Genomic DNA, 17,811 nt, shown 5'->3' on the forward strand with positions numbered 1-17,811 from the left:
ACTGCAGTGATGACAGTGGTACTGATTGAGTTCTACCTACATGTCAAATGCCATGTCACGTGCTGCACAGGCAGGATCTCAACTGCAGCAGTGCTCACAGTAGGTGTCATTATTCATCCTGTCTCATACAGAATGAACCTGAGGCCTGGGGAGGTCAAGCCATCCCCAAGGCCACAGTTTCAGGAAGTGGTAGTGGAAGGATTTGTACCCAGTCGGTCAGACTCCAGAGCTGTGGTGCTGAACCACCACATACTTGAAGACTTTTAATAAATAACAGCTCTCTTTCCCTTTCCCTTTCTTAATTTTTTTCTGTTTCTTTTCATCCAGAGTTGCCGCTTCTCCACCCCAACCGAGGCAATGAACCACCCTGTGTACATTGCCCTCCCTGAAAAAGAACTCTCTTGGAGGTCCCCAGGCAAGAACTGGGTCTCTATGTGGGTCTCTGTCTGGAACCACCCTCTATTGTCACAGCTGTACAAAGCCTGGTAAGAGTTACATTCAGACAACCAACACTCCCATCTAGGCAAAAATCCTATAACCCAGCCTGCCGCTGCCTGCAGTGAGTAGGGTGTTCAGTTTACGGAAAACCCTAAACCAGAGTTGAAGCTAAAAATAAAACCAGCTTGGCTCCAAGGCTCCTGGAAGGGAAGGAATAATTTTCCGTTTTTTGCCGGTATTTGTGGCTGGATAAAAATAAAAATACAACCAAATTTAGCCAATTGTGCACTGCCCACTGCTTCATAAACCCTGAATGAGGATTCTGGGGCAGCTGGGTGGAGCTCTGCTCCCAAAAGCCTTGGGGCCTTTTCACTTCAGGTCACCTGCTGGTCCTCTGTATCAGAAGGAGCTAGATACTGCATTTTCAGGTAACTCCAGGATTTATTCCTATTTACTGAGTGAACAGCCAGGCCTGGAATGCCTTCCTTGAAAAGCTGGTGAAGGCTCCAAGCTGTATAAGGTGCACTTCCCTTGTGGCTGCTATGAAAGTGGCCCCTGAACAGGAAAATAAACAGAATGAAACATGCTGTTCTCCTGATAAACAGGTAAGTGCTAGGTGCAGAAGTGGCTAATGGCCATGATGCACTCATGCCATCTGCTGTTCTGTTACTCTGGGCCCAGAGGTGGAGATCTCCTGCCATAGTTCAAGCTGGAAGTAAATCCACGTTCTCTGTATGGAGAACAGGACTGAATGGGACTCAGATGAGGACAGAACTGAGGAAGTCAGCAAATGAGATGTGGGCCAGGGCAATGATGAGATAAGGTCTCCTAGGTATTCTCTCTCCCTCTAAGATCAAAACTCCTTTCCAGCTTTCCTGATGCAACAATGGGGAGCAAAAAGGTGGAAAAAAAAAATTAGCTGCTGAATTGCAAAGTCATGAGCTTTTCAGCCTGAACTGAGAAGCACCAAGAAATAGATCCTTGTCTTTGTGGAACCACTAAAGGCCTTTCTGAATGTACCTGGGTGTAAGATATAATTAAAAGTTTTTGCCACCTTGTTTGTTGAATTCATCCATGTATCCATCCATTCAACCATTCACCCATCCAACTGTTCATTTATCTATTCATCCAGCCACCATCCATCTATCCATCAACCCATCAACCCAAGCACTCACTCATCCATCAACTATAATTTACCCATCCATCCATTCTTTCATCTCTGCAGTTTTTCAACATAAACATACAAAAATGAATAAGATACAGTTTCTTTCTTTAAAAATGTCATATGCTAGTAAAGAAGATAGACCTGAAAACAAAAAATTGCCATGATCTTGAAAGCAAAGGTGTTGTGGGAACACAGTGAAGCAGGAGCTAACCCAGTCCTTGTTAAAAGAAGAATTTCTAAGGAAGATGGTTTAGAGTTCAGTTTTAAAGAATGACTAGGACTCCTTAGGAGATAGGGATGGAGAGTTCTAGACTGAGAGAGAAGTACGTGCTCTGTACTCCATGGAGGGTCAGGAGACAGAGGAACTTGCATTTCTGGAACACAGAGGTGACCTGTGAACATAAGCAATAAAGTTGTACAACTAGGTAGCAGTCATACCACAAGAAGCCTTTTTATCCATAATAAAGAATTTGGGCTTGGCTTTTTACGGAGAGTAAGAGGGAGCCAGAGAAAGGCTTTGAGCAAGGGAGTTCTCCCGAGTAGCAGTCAGCCCGGTTAGGAAGAGGGTGAAATTGGAAGCAGGAAAACCAGTTAAGAGGGTGCTTGGGTAACCAGGGTCTCCGTGTGAAGATCTGGTTAAGCATGACAGTGGGGCTGAAGGTAGGAGAGAGAGATGAGGTATAATCGGCTGGGTTTTGTGACAGGATGTACCTGAGGATTGAGGGAGTTGCAGGAGTGCAGGTATTAAAAGTGGCTCCCGCTTGGGTAACTGATCAGTCAAATCACCAATCCCTAACGAGAGGAACAGAGAAGGGAGGAACACTGTGTGGAAGGTGGCGTGTTTAGATTCAGGATTTCTATAACACTGAAATCTCTCAAATATGTTTTGACAACTAATGGCAGTAGCTGGTAATGATACTAAAACCATGAGCCAGGCATTGTACTGAGCACTTTACATGCACTACCTCACTTAATCCCCATGGAAATGCTCGGAGGCCAGTGCTCTTAGCATCCCTATATTTAAGAAATAGCAGCCTAAGAAGGTGAAGAACTTGCCCAAAGTCAAACTTGACCAACGTGATAGTTGGTGGGACTTCAACCCAGGTGCCTGCTGCTAAGCCTGTGCTCTTACCTACTATGTGCAGTGAGAATTCTTAATTTAGCCCTTCATTATAAACTGTCTTAGCACCTAAGTTTCAAAGGCCAAGTGTGGAAAATACAACTAACAAGTCCTCTGTGTCCCAACAGCAGCCAACACAGCATCAGGCACATAAAGAACCTTCCAGAAGGGCCTGATGAATTTCATGAATAAATCAAAAGGTAGGAAAGGCCAACTAGGGGAGTCTGATGAATCAATAGCTCTGCTGGGCCAGAAAATCACCTTGTGTGGGGTAAACAGGACTCCCAGAGGGCCTGCCCACCTGAGTCTGTCTTCATCCTTCAGAAACCTCTTAGAGACTTGGCTTTCAGATGTATCTGCCTCAATGACAAGCAAGGCGAGCAGGGGGAAGGGCTCACTACTTCTCCTCCTCAGGAAAGGGCAGGGGTGAGGGGCCACAAGGGCCTGGGCATGGCCTACCACACAGCAAGTCCCATCCTTTTATCAGGGAGGTGTGAGATGTCAGCTGCCCACTCAGGCCTGAGGGAGGAAGAAAGTCAAAGTGTGCTAACCCCTGCAGGTCACCAGGACTGCTTGCTTTAGTCATGAACTCAATTGGTTCCCCTTCCCCAGGCAGCTTCTTAAGCAGCCTGGATTCTTTCTCAGTCTACTGGTACTTTCAGAAACATTGACATGTCTCAACAACAAGGACCCAAGCAGTTTTGTTAGCTAGAGCAGAAGCTTCATGCCACCCGCAATGGAGAGAGAGAGAGGGGTAATGCTTCCTGCCAGCTGCTGCTCCAGGCCAGCAAACCCCAGGGATGATGACTACAGGCTCCAGGTAAGGGCAGAACCAAACTTCACAGGCCTCAAACCTCAGCTCACAAGTGACACCATCAACCATGAAGATGTACAGATGTCACCATAAATCGGGGGCAAAAAACTGCAACTCTGGAGAGTCAAAAGAGCAGAGATCCTCGATCTGGGGCTGTTCCCACTAGTTGTTTGCTGTAATCACTGAAGGCCTCTTATTTGCTTGCTTGGTTTCCTCACCTGTCTAACACCCAGTTTGGGCTTTTTTTCCTGCTATGCAAAATGCAAACTGGATGTAACCTGAGCAATTCAGTAAGGAAGCTGATTTGTGACGGTGGTTGGTTTATACTAGTGTCATGATCAGGAACAGCCCCCATATGTGTCAGGAAAACCTAATGGCTTACAGCCTCAATATCCATGGCCATTTTAGTTGAATGATGTTGTTCTTTGCCTTTGAGGCTTCCCTTTTTTGGAGGGAAAAGCCACTTCCTTGAGATATAATGGAGCTTCCTTTTAATAGTAACTGTGGACCAACCCACAATTTATTTTGATGGCTTAGCCGCGAGTTGACTTGAGATTTGTCTTCCATGGGATTCAGTATTTGCTCAATGACATTTAGGTTGGCTTACACCAGTTTTGAAAATCAGTTGATTTTTAGTTTGTAACTCCTGAAAGTCCTAATAGCAATTAAAAATCCCTTTATTTTTGACATTTCTGTAGGAGAAATAACTTTGTGGTCATACTCTAAAATTCTGATCTCTAAGCAGTTTTTTTCCCTCATTGAGTTTGTTTGCAAGAACCTTTTTAAAAAAATAACCTAAAGATTATTTTAGGAACACAATTATTATGTAATAGCAAAACATGTACCCCATGGGATACCTGAGAGGGCTGAATGGTTTAACATCTGTAAAAGGCTTTACAGTGTTTCTCAAGGGCTCAGTAAGCGGTAGCTGCTACAGCTACTGTTATTATCATTATAATCATCCCTAGATGTCCCAAGAGGTTGGAAATACAGCAGATTTATTTCTCCTTCATAGATGACTGTATTGGTCAGCAAGGCAGTAACAAATGAACTCCAAAATCTCAGTGGGTTAACACAATAAACACTTACTCCACACTCAAGTAAGGGGCTTGTTGCATGTAGTATGATGCCTTAGAGAACATGTGGCCTCCAAGGCTGCTGTGCCAGGGGAAGAGATGGAAGGAGGAAATACAACAGCTCTTAACTCCCTTGACCCAGCAGTTACTCATACTAGTTCTCACATGATTGGCCAGAACTAGTCACATGGCATAAGCCTAGCTGCAAAGGAAGCTGGGAAATCTACAGGAACCCTTGGATATTTGGTTGAGGACTATCTTAACAATCAGTATGCCTTAAGCATCAAACAGCAAAGATCTCTTTGTCAGCCAGGCTCAAGAGCCACTATAGTGGCTCAAGCCTATAGTCCTAGCACCTAGGAGGCCAAGGTGGGAGGATTGCTTGAATCCAGAAATTTGAGACCAGCTTGGGAAATATAGTGAAACCTCATCTCAACAAAAAAATCCAGAAAATTAGCTGGACATGGTGCCACACACCTGTGGTCTCAGCTACTCAGGAGGCTGAGGTGGAAGAATCACTTGAGCCTGGGAGGTGGAGGTCACAGTAAGCCAAGATCATGCCATTGCACTCTAGCCTATGCAACAGAACAAGACCCTATCTCAAAATAAATAAATAAATAAATCTCTTTGTCCTTGTCCATCCATCCTTCCTTCCTTCCTTTTTTATATTCACACAGAGCACTTACTCCTATGAGCTAAGTGTTAGGTGTTTTATCTGTATTGTCTCACTTCATCCTTAAAGCAACTCTTGAAGAGACACTGCTATGGTAATTATTAAGGTAAGGAAACTGACGGACAGCAAGATTATGTAGTTCATCCAAAGTCACATAGCCCAAACTTAAGGCTTGAATAGAGGTCTCTTGGACACAAAAACCTGTGATTTTAACCCCCTTGACATTCTGCTTCTCTTTTTGCAGCTCGGTTGACCAGAAGGATGCCCAGTAATCCCAGGAGGGAGGCTAGAAACAATAAATATTTGCTGGCCCTGCCACTCTGGTTTCCGAAGAATGCTGTGAGAGTCTCAGGAAATCCCTGCCCTATTTATGTGGTTCTAGAGAACTCTGGGGGCTTGGACTGGATCACATCTTACTGAGATCCAGCTCAGGACTCCAGTATGAAAAGAAAAGCAGCACAAAGCCCTCCCCCACCAACACACATATACCAAACAATCTCTTTTGACCTTTCCTGTACCTCACATTGGATTACTTTTTCTCCAATTACATGGCTGTCAGGGAAATGTAGGGTACTGAGCCTGCCTTACCTCTGACTCCTGCTACTTCCATATGCCCCTGATGCTACTTCCATATGCCCCTGATGCCCAAATGCCCCTGCATCCAGAAGACCTTGATTTCAGGAGGAAAGGAGGGGGTGAGGGAGAAGACAGACGAGAGTCCTGTCAACTCAGTGGTAGAAAATCATTGGCTCTGCAGAGAATGGGCAAAAAGGCGCTGTGAGTCCTCTGGTTCCAGGACGGCTGACCCACAGGTCTAAGTAGTTTTTGCCTAGAACAATGCAAAGGAACCCCAGAGGCCTTTATTTGGACTAAAGTCAAGGGCATGGATCTCTGAGGATCCCCAGTAGATTGTACATAGGTCTGTGTTAGTACACTGAGGGCTCAGACTCCAAGAAAACATATCTAAGGTGGAAGAAAGCACACATTTATGGGTAGATGTGAATGTGCATGCACACACGTACACACACACACACACACACACACACACACACACACTGCAGATAATATACATGCAACTTAATAGCCATTTATAACTTCAGAGCTGGCCAGACCCACTTCAGGCAGTCAGACCATTTGGCAATCCCCAAAGCTCCAACTCCATAGTGACCTCTTCCCCATGACATCCCATAATGGGGCCAACAAGGTAGACAGCTCCCCGGATTCAAGAATCACTCCTGGATCTCTTTTGAGATTTTCATTTCTTGCAGCTTTCCCTCACTCAGAGTTTTTCCACATGCTGTTCCCTTCTCTGGGAAAGCTTTTTACCCTGCTACCAGGATAACAGCTGCAGAGGTGTTAAGAATTAGTGAAATTCTAGGAACAATTTGAGGGTACAGCAGACAGGTTTTGCTGATGGATTGGAGGCAAGGCGAGAGAGAGAAGGGGAGTCAAGGATGAGGCTATTTTGGCCTGTGCATCTAAAACTTTGGAACTGCTGTCACCCGAGATGGGGGAAGACTGTGGGTAGAGCGGGGGTGGGGGGCAGATTTGGATGTTAAATTTGATATGCCTATAAATATTCCCAAGTATAGACGCCCAACAGACGATGGGATATACAAATATGTGGCACTCAGGGAGAAGACCAAGATGGAGAGATGCAGGTGGTAATTTAAAGTCATGAACTTGGATGTGGTTGCCGTGGGAGATGAAGATAAGGCAAGAGGAGTGTGAACTGAGTTCTGGGTTACACCATCCAGAGCGAGGAGGAAACGGCCCCCATTGGTGGTGGGGGAGAAGCAAGAGAGAGCAGAGTTGTAAAGGCCAAGTGAAGAAAAAGTTTCAGGGAAGGAGGGAGGACGGGAGGGAGGGAGGCATTGATCAGCCAACTTACGCTGAGGCACAGAGAAAGACGAGGATAACACTAGTGTGGCAATGAAGAGCTCATTGGTGACCCTGGAAAGAGCTGCTTGGTCCCAAGATGGGCACGACCTATTTGCAGGAGTGGTTCAAGAAAGAATGGGGGAAAATAAAAAGAAACAATTACGTTGAGACATCCACAATAAAGGAGGAGAGAAAATGGATTGATAGCTAGGAGAGAATGTGGTCAAGTGGGTTTTATTGTTTGTTTGTTTGAAGATGGAGGAAATTGTGACATGCTTCAGTGCTGATGAGAATGACATAGAAGAGAGGCACGTCGATGACTCAGGGGAGTGGGGAGAAAAATTTTAGAGTGAAGCTCCTGAACAGATGACAGAGGTAACCCCGGGACACAGGGATGGCAGTGGCCTTTGACAGGGCCAAAGACAGGTCACCTGTGGCACCAGCAGGAAGGCAGAGGTCAGGGGACAGGGGGTGGCAGATGTGGTGGTGTGTGTCTGTGGAAGGTCTCTTCCTACCACTTCTATTTCCTCAGTAAAAAACAAAGCCAGATTCTCAGCAGAGGCCAGGGAGAGAGAAGGGGCGATATGATGACCGAGAAGGAAAGGTGAGACACCGCTGTTTAGGGAAGGCTGGGGGGTTGCCGGGCAGCAGCCAATGCCCATTTGAGGTCAGTGATCATGAGCTGTAAGTGAGATTCGTCCACAGAAGCCTGTGTTTTTCTTCAGCAACACTCAAGTTCCCTGGGTGAGAGGGTCCAAACAATAAAAGGCTGAATTCACCCAAGATTAGGGTGTTTCCAGGCAACTATGATGGAGGAAGAGAGGGGCTCAGGAGTTGAGGGAATATGCTTAGAGTAATTATGAAAATGAGCCATGAAATCTGTGCTGGGTAATGAGGGAGGGGGCCTCATTAAGCGGGTGAACGGTGGTGACAAATGACAAAATCTATGAATTATATGCCTCTGCAGGGTCTAAGAACTGTTGGACAGGGCATGGGGCTGGGGCTGAGGAAGGCTGTGCTGTATAATTCTGGCTCTGCCCCAGAGCTATGCAACTTCATGTAAACCACAGCCCTGGTTTTCTCCAACAGAATCAATGGGTTGGATGAGATGATTTCTAAGATCACCTATCCTATTCTCCTTATTCTGAGAGCTGGATAGAATATTTGAATTTTAAGTCCAGTTCTTAATGTACTGCACGGCCTTAGGATGTAACCTCCCAATGCCTTGGTTTCTTCATGTGAAAATGGGCATAGTGACACCTACTAGAATATTCATTCAAATGTGTAGTGCCATAAGAGAGATTTTTGTGTTTTGTTCACTGCCACTTGAGCCTGGCAACTACTACATGCTCAATAAATACTTGTTGGTTAGTTGGTTGGTTCACTGGTTGCTTGGTGATTGGGTTGGTTGAATGACTAAATGAGTGAATATCTACTTCACTTATCTCACAGAATTACTGAGGAACCGATGAGCCAAAGAGGGCAAACTTTGTGAAGAACTGAAAGTGCTGTAAGTTGTTGTGTGCTGCTCCCCCAGCCTCCACGCTGGCTATTTCACTTCCGCTGTTCAAACCAGAGTATTTTATTAGGCATCTTCGAGAGTATCGTGCAACCAGGTTACTGAGCAGTCACAATCACAATAGCACAAATCACTTAACCCACACTGCTTGAAAGAGGGTCCTGAGAGTTTGGAGCAAGCGGCTCATGCCAGCAGTTTTGTGCAGTAGAGTGAGGGAAGCAGAGGCAGCTTTAGAACAGAGTGAAGCCAGAGTCAGGGTGAGGGTCCCTAAACCAGGTGGGACGTCCACATAAGGTTGCTATGTCAGAAAAGTGAGGGTTGCTATTAATAAAAGGAAAAAGCAGACGGCCCTCAAAGCCTAACTTTCTCTTTTCCATGCTGCCTAGGGATAAATAAGGAAGAGCTACGTTGGGGCAGGGAATAGGGACAGAGAACGCATTAGCATCATTCTGCAAAAACACGCTTCACCAAGACATTAAGCATGCCTTGAGGAGCCTATGGTTAATATCTAGTCATTTCTACTAGGAATTAAGAGAAAAATACTTCAGGCAGCTATTAGGATTTTTTCTCCCTCTTAAAACCCCCAAAACAATGCAGCAAAGCTGGTTCTAAATCAGATGGCATGAGCACAGCCCACCACCAAGTTTCCATGTTCTCTCTGGGTTATTCTAGGCCTTTCGTCTGGGTCTCCAACCCCTTCAGCCCACAGGTGGGAAACTGACAGATGCAAATTGAAATAGAAATACTCTAGCTCATAGATGTCAGGGAGGGCAGGTGCAACTCAGCACAAATTTTCTGAAAGTGTGCTGTTCAAAATGATCCTGCTTGAACTCATTGGCCTTTTCTTTTGTTCTGAGTAAGTTCAAAGTGACAAAGAAAAGTCCTGACAGTAAAAGATATAAACATTCCTAGTTTGTGAATGACAAATGTCTCTTTCATTTTTGTTCTAAACACTCGAAATCTACAAGATCTGTTAATGATGGTGTGCTTCTCTGTGTGTTTATCTAGGCGTTTTCATCTATATTTACATATCCAGCAACAAAAAAGTTCTTTTAAGCCTTCTCTGGCATGAGCCAAAGAATGTAGAGTAATTATCTGTGACCAATTCTTATCTATAACTAATTAGAATTTTTATTTTCTCATAGCATTTCCTCCCTGATTCACATCCAACATTTTTTTTGTTATTATATTTACTATTTATACCTGGATAATATGAGAACTGTAGGACAGAAAGGGAGCTGGGTAAAAAGGGGAAAGGGGCACTTTTCAGATTGCATTGCCACTTTGATCTGATTGACTCTTGCTTATTCTTTTTTTCTCTTTTTTTAATGCTTTTCCAGCATGGGAAGGATTTCTCAACCCTCTGGCTGTTGCATTTGAACTGAAGTCTGCAGAAATAGTTTAAGAGCCCCCGCTCACCTCACTCACTCCCACCTCAGGCAAGCAGTTCCACATCCCAACCACAGCTTTGAGATCCCATCCAAACTTGTTGGCGTCTCAAACTGAATCCCAGATGTTCACTTAGCGAGAAATAAATGAACGGCCTAAGCTGTGGACTGAAGCAGGGATCCTCACAAATAGATTCCAGGTGTGTTGGCCTCTAGATCGCTATCTTTCTCTGTTTTACACACTCACACACTCACACACACACACACACACACACGGCTCCAATTCCATCCTAAAAAGAATTCAACACCATCTCCAAGTTAGAGCCAGCACAGAATGAACAGAGCTAGTTACCTAACACAAATTATATCTTTTCAATTGTGGATGAAGGCAAAGGCCTCCAAATTCACTCTCCTTTGCTTTCAGTAATCAAAATCATGATGTATTTGTGATGTTCAAACTCAGCTTAGGCTTAAAAGAACTAAGTATGACTAAATGACCTGAACTATCATCATTTTTCATTATCCACCTTAGCTGCCTTCCTGTGCTCCCCTGTGCTATGGTCCGAATGTTTGTGTCCTTCTCCCAACAAAATTCATATTCAAAATTCAGCTCCTGAGATGATGGCATTTGGAGGTGGGACCTTCGGGCAGCAATTGGGTCATGAAGGAGGAACCCTCATGAGTGGGATTAGTGCTCCCTTGCGTCTTCCACAATGTGAGCACATAAGCTAGAAGGCACCATCTATGACCTGAAAGCAGGTCCTCACCAGACACGAAGTCTGCTGGCACCTTCCTTGATCTTGGACTCCCCCAGCCTCCAGAACTATCAGAAATACATTTCTGTTATTTATAAACCACCCAGAATATCTATTTAGCTATAGCAGCTGGAATGGACTAACACTACATAATTCTTCTTATGTCCAATTTAACAAACACCTACTACTGTTTGCTTACCTGAGAGCAGACAGGTAGGGGAGAAAAACAAAAGAAAAGGCAAGATCTGCCTCAAAGAACTCACAGTAGTGTTTTGAAACAGCAAAATTCCAGTTGCTTACTTATACATTAAGAAATTCAAATTCTATGAGGAAAGTCAATGGTAGCTTGATGGGAATAGCATTGAATCTATAATTACTTTGGGCAGTATAGCCATTTTCACAGTATTGATTCTTCCTATCCATGAGCATCGAATGTTTTTCTATTTGTGTCCTTTTTTATTCCCTTGAGCAGTGGTTTGTAGTTCTCCTTAAAGAGGTCCTCAACATCCCTTGTAACTTGTATTCCTAGGTATTTTATTCTCTTGGTAGCAATTGCGAATGGGAGTTCACTACTTTAAATTTCATACGGAACCAAAAAAGAGTCCATATGGCCACAACAATCCTAAACAAAAAGAACAAAGCTGGAGGCATCACGCTACCTGACTTCAAACTATACTACAAGGCTTCAGTAACCAAAACAGCATGGTACTGGTACCAAAACAGATATATAGACCAATGGAACAGAACAGAGGCCTCAGAAATAATGCCACACATCTACAACCATCTGATCTTTGACAAACCTAACAAAAGCAATGGGGAAAGTTTTCCCTATTTAATAAGTGGTGTTGGGAAAACTGGCTAGCCATATGCAGAAAACTGAAACTGGACCCCTTCCTTACGTCTTATACAAAAACTCAAGATGGACTAAAGACTTAAATGTAAGATAGAAAACCATAAAAACCCTAGAATAAAACCTAGGCAATACTATTTAGGACATAGGCATGGGCAAAGACTTCATGACTAAAACACCAAAAGCAATGACAACAAAAGCCAAAATTAACAAATGGGATCTAATCAAACTAAAGATCTTCTGCACAGCAAAAGAAACTATCATCAGAGTGAACAGGCAACCTACAGAATGGGAGAAAATTTTTGCAATCTATCCATCTGACAAAGGGCTAATATCCAGAATCTGCAAGGAACTTAAATTTACAAGAAAGAAAAAATACAACCCCATCAAAAAGTGGGCAAAGGATATGAACAAACACTTCTCAAAAGAAGACATTTATGTGGCCACAGACATATGAAAAAAAAGCTCATCTTCACTGGTCATTACGGAAATGCAAATCAAAACCACAATGAGATATCATCTCACGCCATTAAGAATAGCAATTATTAAAAAGTCAGGAAACAACAGATGCTGGTGAGGATGTGAGAAATCGGAATGCTTTTACACTGTTGGTGGGAGTATAAATTAGTTCAACCAATGTGGAAGACAGTGTGGTTATTCCTCAAAGATCTAGAACCAGAAATACCATTTGACATAGCAATCCCATTACTGGGTATATACCCAACGGATAATAAACCATTCTACTATAAAGACACATGCACACATATGTTTATTGCAGCACTATTCACAATAGCGGAACCAACCCAAATGTCCATCAATGATAGACTGGACAAAGAAAATGTGGCATATATACACCATGGAATACTATGCAGCTGTAAAAATGAATGAGTTCATGTCCTTTGCAGGGACATAGATGAAGCTGGACACCATCATTTTCAGCAAACTAACACAGGAACAGAAAACCAAACACCACATGTTCTCACTCATAAATGGGAGTTCAGCAATGAGAACACATGGACACAGGGAAGTGAACCTCACATACTGGGGCCTGTTGCGGGTGGGGGTGGGGGACAAGGGGAGGGATAGCATTAGGAGAAATACCTAGTGTAGATGAGGGGTTGAAAGGTGCAGCAAACCACCATGGCACATATATACTTATGTAACAAACCGGCACGTTCTGCACATGTATCCCAGAACTTCAAGTATAATGAAAAATAAATTGAGAAATTCAGTGTTTACTAAGTGCCTATTCTGTGTCACACTCTGAGATATAAAATCCAGTAAGACCTTCTCCTTAAGGAACTTGCAATCTAGCAGTTCTTCCAGGGGAATAAGCTAAGCCCCTCAGAGCAATTTGAACACGTGATGTGTGCCACAAAAGAAACAAGCTGTGCAAGAAGTCTTTATGGCAAATAGTTACCCACGAGAGTACACAGTGAGGGGCACATCATGACCCAGGTAATAGAGAGAGAGATTAGAGGGAAGACCAGACAGATGGGATGAAGAAGCCAGTGGGTTCCAAAATGCAGTTGTCTAATCTCTCAAGATTTCAGAGGGCAAATAAATGCACAAAAATTTTCATTTGAATTATATTTATCCATAGGTATGGATAACTATATTTATCCATTTATGTTTTTACAAAAATGTATAACTCTCTTCTGGTCATTATTACTTAAAGAGAGACTAAGGAAAAAGAAAGGAAGTTGACTTAAAGTCAAATTAAAGAAAATAATTTGAGTACAAGTATCTCATGAATCGACAAAAACCATGAAGAAGGTATAGAAAGTGCTGGCATTTGGAAAATCCTGTGTGCTCAGTGGCTAGTCACTGAAGTTTCCTGGGCAGGACTGGCATGAAGAAAGTCAGGTAGCAGGAAGAGAACTTGGGCAGTGGTATGCAGAATGTGTTGGGTGCTGGGGGTGAAACTGGTGTTGAACATGATGGAGACTGTTGTGTGAGTCAAAGGGAACCAGAGGTAGGAATGAAAGAAAGAGGAGAAACAGGAGGATACAAGGCAAAACTTACCAGCACACGGGATGAAGACAATTAGAATGGAGACAGGGTGTGGAGACGGGTTCATTGTTTCCAATTCTTCTCCACTCTAGTAGAATTCTATACGCAAGGGTTTGGCTGTGTGACTGCAGTATCTCCCATTAAAGTGGGAAGTACATATTTCCTTGCTCCATTGATGTTGGGTGTGGCCATGTGACTTGATTTGGTCAACAGAAGGTTGGTGAGTGTGATGTAAGCAGATTTTAAATGTGCTTGTGTGATCTGGCTTGATCTCATCTTATTCCATTTGTCATCAAAAATATGCCTTTGATAGTCAAGAACCCAAAGAGAAGGACAAGTCACAAGGATGTTCCTGAACCCAAATCACAGCCTGAATCTAAGCAAACTGAGCCCAGCTAGGATCATGTGAAACAGCCAAACCCAGAAAACCCATATATAAAGAAAATAAATGCTTAGTTTTGTAAGCCACTGAGATTCTGAGGTTGTTTGGCTAGAAGGGAAAACTGACTAATGCAGAAAAGGAGGCATTAGGGTGAGAGTTGCAGCAGTCTCATGACTGGTTCCCCTGTTTCTGCTTTTGCTCCTAAATCCTATTTTCCATGAGGAGCTAGAGTGAGCGTTTCAAAACCCACGTTAATCAAGTCATTCTTTGCTCAAGAACCCCTCGGTGGCTCCCACCTCACTCAGAGTAAAAGTCAAAGTGCTTATAATGAGCCGTACATCCCTACCTGATCTGTCCACCTCCCCATTCCTTTACCTCTCAGAATTCACCTCCTGGCACTCTCTTACTTTCTCACTCTGCTCCAGCCATGTGGCTTTCCTGCTACTCCTGGAGCACATTAGGGTGCACCTCCTTTGGCCTCTTCCTTTTTTCTTCCTAAAAACACATCTAATAGCTGACATCTTTACTTGCTTCAGATCTCTCTTCAAATATCCCTTCCTCCAGGAGATCTTCCTTGACCATCCCATTAAAATTGCAACTCCATCCCTGAGCCCTCTGACTCACTCCCCTGCTTATTTTTTTCAAAGCAATGATCTGACCTATTATACATTTCACTTGCTTTGTTTGTGTCCATGGTCTCCCACTACACTGCAAGTTCCATGTGGGGAAAACCTTTTTTCTATTCCTACTATATCCCCAGAACTAAGAACAGTGCCTGGCACATGACCTAATAAATATTTGTTAAATAAATGAATCAAAGAAGCATCCAGGCTTCTAGTCTAGAACAATGAGCATAATAGTGATGGCTTTGACAGACTCAGGAGCTTGGAAGGAGAAAGAGATGTGGAATAAAGTAAGAGTGGCCAAACGAAGCTACCAAGATGGCAGGTAATGGGTCAAGTTCAAGGAGACGGCGGGCATCATCCACTTGGTGGTGAGAGCTAAGCCATGAGCATTGGGAGAGTCTGTCATTTACTACCCAGAGCAATTGACTAAACTCACCAAGTCTCAGTCTTCTCATCTGTGAAATGGAAAGAATACAAACACCTTCTTCCCAAGGGAGTTGTGAGAATTGAGATCATGTAAGTGGCTCTGTATTCTGCCTGATATAAAATAAGTGTTCAATATCTGGTTCCAAGTGAGTTGGTAACGCCTGCTGGATGGCGAGCCCATCAAGGGGGAAAGAAGATGGCCCATGCAGAGTTTGCTGTAAGGCAGCAGGCAGCAGAAGTCAGGGCTCAGGGGAAAGCACTGTGTGAGGCAGTAACTGTAACAGCTCCCACAAGGGCCTTAAAGGGGAACTGGGATGTGGAAACAGAAAAGAGGTAGAGGAAAACCCAGGAACCACAGTGAGGAAGTGAGAACAACCAAGGTTTGTCTGGGAAACTGGGAGGAGGCTGGCATGGCTGGGAGGGCCCTCTGGAGAGACAAAGTTCTCAAAGGGGAGGTGGGGCAAATCTGTGTGTGAAAAATTGGGTAGAGGGAATGGTGCTGGTGTAAGTGGGTGGAGTTCTTTAATACCAGTATCCTGAAGCTGGGTATTACCCAACATTCTTTTTTTATTATACTTTAAGTTCTGGGGTACATGTGCAGAACGTGCAGGTTTGTTACATAGGTATACATGTGTCATGGTGGTTTGCTGCATCCATCCCCTCATCATCTACATTAGGTATTACCCAACATTTAACAGGGAATCCCTAATTGTCTTAAAAGTAAAATGAATGGGATATGCTGCTCTGAAACAAATCCAATGTGACATCTTCTGTGGATATCCCACAGGCATGTCCACCATGGACACTGTCATCTCCTTCCATCCCCAACCTGGTCCTTATCTCAGGGAATGGCTCCTTGCCCATAGTTCCCTCCTTTTCACTTGACACTCATGATGTGCAACCAATCGCTATATGCTGTGAGGTATGCCTCTTTAAATATGTGTCCAAACAATCCCCTTCACCTAACTGCATGGATGTTCCCCTGGTTCAGGCTGCCACCCTCTCTCTGAATTATTGAAAGGGGCTCCCACTGGCCTCCTTGCCTCCAGTCTCGCTCCTCACCCTTCCACTTAAGCCTTAAATCCACCTTTATTACAGAGAGAATGATCTCCTTATAATACAAATTTAATTATGTTGTTTTCCTGCTGAAAATCCTTCAGTAGCTCCCCATTGCCCTCAGGAAATCATCGAAATGTTTTAATCCTACCTGCAAAGCTTAGTGTCATCTGTCCTCTGCCTCCCAGCCATGATGAACTTGCTTTCATTTGTAACTTGCTCTCTCTCACCTCTGGGCCTTTGCTGATGTTGTTCCCTCTATCTGGAATGCTTATCCCTTCTCCTCTACTTTATTAACTCCAATTCAGCCTCCAGGTCTCAGTCGATAGGGTATCTCTTCTAGGAAGTCTGTCTGATTCTCCTGTCTACTCCCAGAGTCCTCTGTCATTATTTTACTATACTATAATTTTCTATTTATTTGTTTCTTTCATTGCAGAGTGAGTGAAGGGTAGCAAACACTTTCTGTAACGAGCCAAACAGTAATTACTTTAAGCTTTGTAGGCTCCATGGTGTCTGTCAACACTACTCAATTCTGCTGCTGGAGTGCAAAAGCAACCACAAACAATACATTAATAAATGAGTGTGGCTGAGTTCCAATAAAACTTTATTTATAAAAACAGACAGCAGGCCAAATTTGGCCCATGGCTGCAGCTTGCCATTCCCTGCTCTAGATCATCACCATCTCCCTGGGCCTGTCAGAACATTTTGCACATCAAAGCAGCTCCTAAAGATTTCCTGAATAAAGAAGGAAAGATATCTGAATAAATAAATGATAAATTTCAAAGGTCAAGCTAACCTTGTTTGAAAATGTCTTTCCTAGAATCAAATTCATATTTTAGGAAATATCTTTTATTGTTTCCTCCTGTCTAAAACCCTTCGTCATCATATTTATTGAGTACCACTCTTTTAAGCACTTTACATTGATTAATCTATTTCATGCTCAAAATAACCCCATGATAGTTCAAACCTATCATGAGAGTTCATGCCCATTATTATCCCTAATTTACATAGGTAGAAATCTTGGAGGGGTTTCTCAAAGACAGGGCTATGACTTGCCCTTGGCCAATTCCTCTTTTACTAGAAATCCTTGCTCAGTGCCTAGAATCCAGCCCCTGTGTTGGGCTCCTTCTGCCCAGGTTATCATGACTGGCCTGAATCCATGTCTCCCACCTGCCCTCTTCAGCTCACACACAGTGCCACCAGCCTTGGGTTGGATGGCTAGTGCGGATCACTTGCTCACCTAACTCTTTAATTCCCTTATCCACCATCTCCAGGTCTGATGCTGCTTTCCTATGTCCAGTGGATTCATCTCTGCTCTGGGCTCACTGACCCTTTGAGCTCCATTCTATCCTTTTTCACTTCTCTCACTGTTTTTCTGCCCTTCAAGGAAGTTCTAATGCCCACCTGACATGTTTCAAAGATTAATGCACAATGGATTATATCTAGAACTTGAAAAGTGTGAGAAAAATCCAAGAGATGAGAAAGGCTCCAATAGAAGCAGTAGCAAGCTCAGCGGTCTTCCTACAGAGATTCCGCCAATTACGGAAAACACTTTCTTTGGCTGAAAAGCTCACCATTGAATCAGACTTGGGGAAGAACATGCTGTAATGTTAAACCCCAAAGGGCCAC

The 17,811-nt window shown here is 43.6% G+C and overlaps 1 protein-coding gene across 1 annotated transcript in view; it reads right to left on the reverse strand.

Moving 5' to 3' along the window:
- LOC135275147 (slit homolog 3 protein-like) overlaps nt 1-17,811 on the reverse strand; it is a 516,506-nt gene that overhangs the window by 416,002 nt on the left and 82,693 nt on the right. The window lies entirely within an intron of this gene.

This window comes from Aotus nancymaae, unplaced genomic scaffold (genome assembly GCF_030222135.1).
Source record: "Aotus nancymaae isolate 86718 unplaced genomic scaffold, 86718_ANA_hifiasm-v0.15.2.pri h1tg000015l_1, whole genome shotgun sequence".
In the NCBI taxonomy this organism is placed as follows: domain Eukaryota; kingdom Metazoa; phylum Chordata; class Mammalia; order Primates; family Aotidae; genus Aotus; species Aotus nancymaae.